Source organism: Bufo gargarizans, chromosome 7 (genome assembly GCF_014858855.1).
Source record: "Bufo gargarizans isolate SCDJY-AF-19 chromosome 7, ASM1485885v1, whole genome shotgun sequence".
NCBI lineage: Eukaryota > Metazoa > Chordata > Amphibia > Anura > Bufonidae > Bufo > Bufo gargarizans.
Window position 1 is genome coordinate 173214364 of NC_058086.1, and position 6000 is coordinate 173220363.

Consider the following 6000-nt stretch of genomic DNA (forward strand, 5'->3'; position numbering starts at 1 on the left):
TATTGAGAACCTGATCCTGGAGCCTCCCACGTGGACTTCTGGGTACCCGGCCAAAGAGTAGACTTTTCCTGTAGGTTTCAGAAGCAGAATGAGTCTGTGCGTGGCCAGCTTTTCTCAGATTACCCCCATAATGGAGCAGCTTATCCGAGACGCTCCCTCCAGTGAGTGCAGGACAATGTGTTCTGTGTTTGCTGGAGAACAGGGAACAGATTCAGGAAGGCGGCCACGTTCCTTCTGGCATTGTCTATATCTACCCATATGGAGGTGTGTATAGCATATCCCACCTCCCAAATATGTCACGTCTGTAGAACAGGAGGTACAGGGTCTACTGCTGTCACCAGGAGTATGGTCCGCCATCACTGAGCTCATGTGTGAGACACCCCGGGTTGTCTGTCACTGTGGATCCCCCAAAAGAACCTCTGTTACTGTCATTTCCTCTAAAAAGATTTTTAAACTGATGACTTGTCCTCTGAATAGGTCGTCAGTATTGATCGTGGGGGTCCGACACCTAGGACCGACGATCAGCTGCATCAGCGCTCCTTTAAAGGTTTATTTTCTGATTGTAGATTTTTTATATTTTCGGAAAATGATTATGAGGCGGCCATCTTGCCTGAGCTGTTTTTAACAGCATTTACAAAGCGTTAAAAAAATTGCTTTATGGCAGCCCCATGCTCCATAGGCACAATGGACACTGACTTCTATGGGAGAGTCTTCTAGGCTCTGTGACCTGTGCAGGGTCATTGTACAAGGAAAGAATAGATGAGCTCTAATCGGCTACTGTGAATGGTGGATCCTGTGTTATCTCTACACAGAGGTGGTATCATTATAGGCAGGATTAGAATGACTTCACTGCAGTAAAGAGATCTGTACAAACCAAGCAGTGGTGTCAATTATTAGACATAGTGGCCGGTGCAAAAACTGCAGGACTTTTGGTTTTAGTTTAAATGAAAAAAAAGTGACATAAAATATTAAAAATAACATCATAAATTATTTTTTAAATATGTTAAACATAAAAAAGTGATTTAAACAGCAGGTCATTTGCTGATGACACATTCCCTTTAACTCTTTCGCTACCAGAGGCATACATGTACGGCACTTGAATGATGGTAAACATGGCCATGGCCGCCGGGTCTCCACTGTTTCAAACTGCAGAGTCCCGCAGCTAATGACCGCTACAACCAATAATGCCGATCGCGGTCATTAAAGCCTTTAGATGCTGTGGTAATTGAATTCAATATGCTGGGACTCTCTGAAGAGACCCAGGGTATTGAAGCTGCAATTCTTATTTTGGCCAGCAGGCTAACATAAGAAATGAGCAATTCTAGTACCAATATGGATCTATAAGAAACATAATGGTACAGAATAAAAAAAAAAAAAGAGATAGTGTTGTAGCCTCAAACACGGGCTACAAAACTATAAAAAAAAAAAAAGATAAATATGAGAATTGTTATAGTGGCTCACCCGTCCTGATTTCTGGACTCGGGTGCACAGTTCTGCCTTGATTAGTGATGATGATAATGTAACAGGCACTCTATCATCTGGGATTTAATAATATCCCCAACATTTCAAAAACATGCAATTATAAAAAGCATAAAAAACTTTTCAATCCCTTAATAAATGTGAAAAATAAAATATATAAATAGTCAATGATAAATTGTAGCTATGTCCTCCGTATAAACATTTTATTTGATATTAAAAATCATCGTCCGTGATATTAGTTCATCCAATTAGTTCCAATGATTAGTTTTTATAATATCTATAGCCGTCAAAGTTCATATATATGTGTATACCATCAATTGGTCTAATACTTGATTTTTGCGGCCCAATAGTTAATTAAGATGTAAAAATATTTTTCCAATACGGCAAATGGCGTAACGGAAAAAAGGGTTGAAATGGCCGATTCGCCATTTTTTGATCACTTCTGTTACCCAAAGAAACGCACACTCCAAAATGATATCAATAAAAACTACAGATCGTCCCGCAAAAAGTTAGCCCCAACCCCACCCCCCACCCCCCTACTATCACAGCTCAGTAGATATAACTACGAATAAACATATGGGGGTGTGAAAAAAATTAATTTTCAGTTTTAATTTATTTTTACACTATGTAGCCATAAAACCCTACACATATGTGGTATCGTTGTAATCGTACTGACCCAGAGAATACATGACTTGGGTCAGCTTTGCCTCAAAGGGAACGCTGTATGAACAAAACCAGTAAAATAGTGGAGGAATTGCGTTTATTTTTCAATTCCAACTCGTTTGGAATTTTTTTTTCCCGCTTCCCACTACATATTAAATGGTAGCATTAGAAAGTACAACTTGTCCCGCAAAAACTACGGCTACGTGAACTGAAGAATAAAAGAGCTACGGTATGTCTCAAGTAACAAAGGGAAGAAAATGGAAACGAAAAAACCTCTGATATCCAGGGGGTTAAGCCCAGAGGTCTTCTCCCTGCTCACTAAGCACAGCGCCGTATAGTGGTCGTGCTTGGTATTGCAGCTCAGCCATTGACTTCTATGGGGCTGAGCTGCTCCTGAGCCACGTGACCGATGAACGTGACATCACGGGCCTGAGAGAAGACCGCAGTGATCACAGGAGATCCAGTGCCTTCTCAAACCGCTGATCAGCGGGAGTCCCGGGTGTCTTAAAAAAAAACCTTAAAGGGGACCTCCCAATACCTCCCTATCCTAATCCGAGTTGTGTAGGCCTGAATCTCATGGTTATGCATTGGACCAGTGGGTGTCATCCGTCTCTGCCATCTTGAAGGGTGCCGTATTGCCCTGCCTGTGACCCTTCAGGACGGCAAGTTCTATCGTCTGTGAGTGCAGGGGTCCTGGAGATGTCTCCTGACGCCGGTAACTGGGAACCCTGGTTTAATACCTAAGGACATGTTCACACTGTGGATGTTGTAGCACTTTCCGCAGGAAAACTGTGTGTATTCCTGGTGCTCTTGATCCTCCACAGGAATCCGTGCTGCCGGTCATACAGCTGCAGATGTGCTGTTTCTTGGCACAGAAGGCGCCGCGTCTGTCCGACCGCAGATCACCCCTCTGAACAGCTGCTGCAGACATACGAGGGTCAGCCTCACATTTCTATGCGGATTCTTCCGATTTGTTTTTTCTACCAGGTGACCATGGCCTAATGGACCCAGTCACTTTTCGTTTCATGATGGCGGATCACCATGGTGACATCGCGCCTGTGAGTCCCGCTTCCTGGTGACTCTCAGTCTTTCTTACACGGCTCAGAGTCCTGGTGGAGATCTGGCTGGTGGGGGGCGCACACATATAAATGCTTACAGATGGTGAAGTTGACACAATGTAGTCCTCGGCAGATTGAATTACAGCTCTGCAGCCTTAATAAAACTGTGGCTTTCTAGCTGCTCCATGTGGAGGAAGATGAAGAACTTGGTGAAGTATACTACTTATTATACAAGAGAGAAATATCACGTAAACGGGCCAGCAAGCCTTGCTGTCCAGAGATTGTGTTCGTGCTGGAGCGTTATAAGAGGAGCGGCTGATATCAGTCACATATGATGTAATGTCTCTGGAGGTTATATCAGCGCTGGAGCGTTATAAGAGAAGCGGGTGATATCAGTCACATGTGATGTAATGTCTCTGGAGGTTATATCAGCGCTGGAGCGTTATAAGAGGAGCGGCCGATATCAGTCACATGTGATGTAATGTCTCTGGAGGTTATATCAGTGCTGGAGCGTTATAAGAGGAGTGGCTGATATCAGTCACATGTGATGTAATGTCTCTGGAGGTTATATCAGTGCTGGAGCGTTATAAGAGGAGCGGCTGATATCAGTCACATATGATGTAATGTCTCTGGAGGTTATATCAGTGCTGGAGCGTTATAAGAGGAGCGGCTGATATCAGTCACATGTGATGTAATGTCTCTGGAGGTTATATCAGTGCTGGAGCGTTATAAGAGGAGCGGCTGATATCAGTCACATATGATGTAATGTCTCTGGAGGTTATATCAGTGCTGGAGCGTTATAAGAGGAGCGGCTGATATCAGTCACATGTGATGTAATGTCTCTGGAGGTTATATCAGCGCTGGAGCGTTATAAGAGGAGCGGCCGATATCAGTCACATACGATGTAATGTCTCTGGAGGTTATATCAGCGCTGGAGCGTTATAAGAGAAGCGGCTGATATCAGTCACATATGATGTAATGTCTCTGGAGGTTATATCAGTGCTGGAGCGTTATAAGAGGAGCGGCTGATATCAGTCACATATGATGTAATGACTCTGGAGGTTATATCAGTGCTGGAGCGTTATAAGAGGAGCGGCTGATATCAGTCACATATGATGTAATGTCTGGAGGTTATATCAGTGCTGGAGCGTTATAAGAGGAGCGGCTGATATCAGTCACATGTGATGTAATGTCTCTGGAAGTTATATCAGTGCTGTAGCGTTATAAGAGGAGCGGCCGATATCAGTCACATGTGATATAATGTCTCTGGAGGTTATATCAGCGCTGGAGCGTTATAAGAGGAGCGGCTGATATCAGTCACATATGATGTAATGTCTGGAGGTTATATCAGTGCTGGAGCGTTATAAGAGGAGCGGCTGATATCAGTCACATATGATGTAATGTCTGGAGGTTATATCAGTGCTGGAGCGTTATAAGAGGAGCGGCTGATATCAGTCACATGTGATGTAATGTCTCTGGAAGTTATATCAGTGCTGTAGCGTTATAAGAGGAGCGGCCGATATCAGTCACATGTGATATAATGTCTCTGGAGGTTATATCAGCGCTGGAGCGTTATAAGAGGAGCGGCTGATATCAGTCACATATGATGTAATGTCTCTGGAGGTTATATCAGTGCTGGAGCGTTATAAGAGGAGCGGCTGATATCAGTCACATGTGATGTAATGTCTCTGGAGGTTATATCAGTGCTGGAGCGTTATAAGAGGAGCGGCTGATATCAGTCACATGTGATGTAATGTCTCTGGAGGTTATATCAGCGCTGGAGCGTTATAAGAGGAGCGGCTGATATCAGTCACATATGATGTAATGTCTCTGGAGGTTATATCAGCGCTGGAGCGTTATAAGAGGAGCGGCTGATATCAGTCACATATGATGTAATGTCTCTGGAGGTTATATCAGTGCTGGAGCGTTATAAGAGGAGCTGCTGATATCAGTCACATGTGATGTAATGTCTCTGGAGGTTATATCAGCGCTGGAGCGTTATAAGAGGAGCGGGTGATATCAGTCACATATGATGTAATGTCTCTGGAGGTTATATCAGCGCTGGAGCGTTATAAGAGGAGCGGCTGATATCAGTCACATGTGATGTAATGTCTCTGGAGGTTATATCAGTGATGGAGCGTTATAAGAGGAGCGGCCGATATCAGTCACATGTGATATAATGTCTCTGGAGCTTATATCAGCGCTGGAGCGTTATAGGAGGAGCGGCTGATATCAGTCACATGTGATATAATGTCTCTGGAGGTTATATCAGCGCTGGAGCGTTATAAGAGGAGCGGCTGATATCAGTCACATATGATGTAATGTCTCTGGAGGTTATATCAGTGCTGGAGCGTTATAAGAGGAGCGGCTGATATCAGTCACATGTGATATAATGTCTCTGGAGGTTATATCAGCACTGGAGCGTTATAAGAGGAGCGGCTGATATCAGTCACATGTGATGTAATGTCTCTGGAGGTTATATCAGTACTGGAGCGTTATAAGAGGAGCGGCTGATATCAGTCACATAGGATGTAATGTCTCTGGAGGTTATATCAGTACTGGAGCGTTATAAGAGGAGCGGCCGATATCAGTCACATGTGATGTAATGTCTCTGGAGGTTATATCAGCGCTGGAGCGTTATAAGATGCATTGATGTTATGTGTATCTATAAGACCATCCTTCATTGAAGTCATTTCTATCAGTTATGAGAACAACCAGCCATCTGCATCATGTGTATTATTCTCGCTGCTTTCATGTGACTAGAATTTTTATGACATTGTTAGAAATCCTTTGTCCTGTA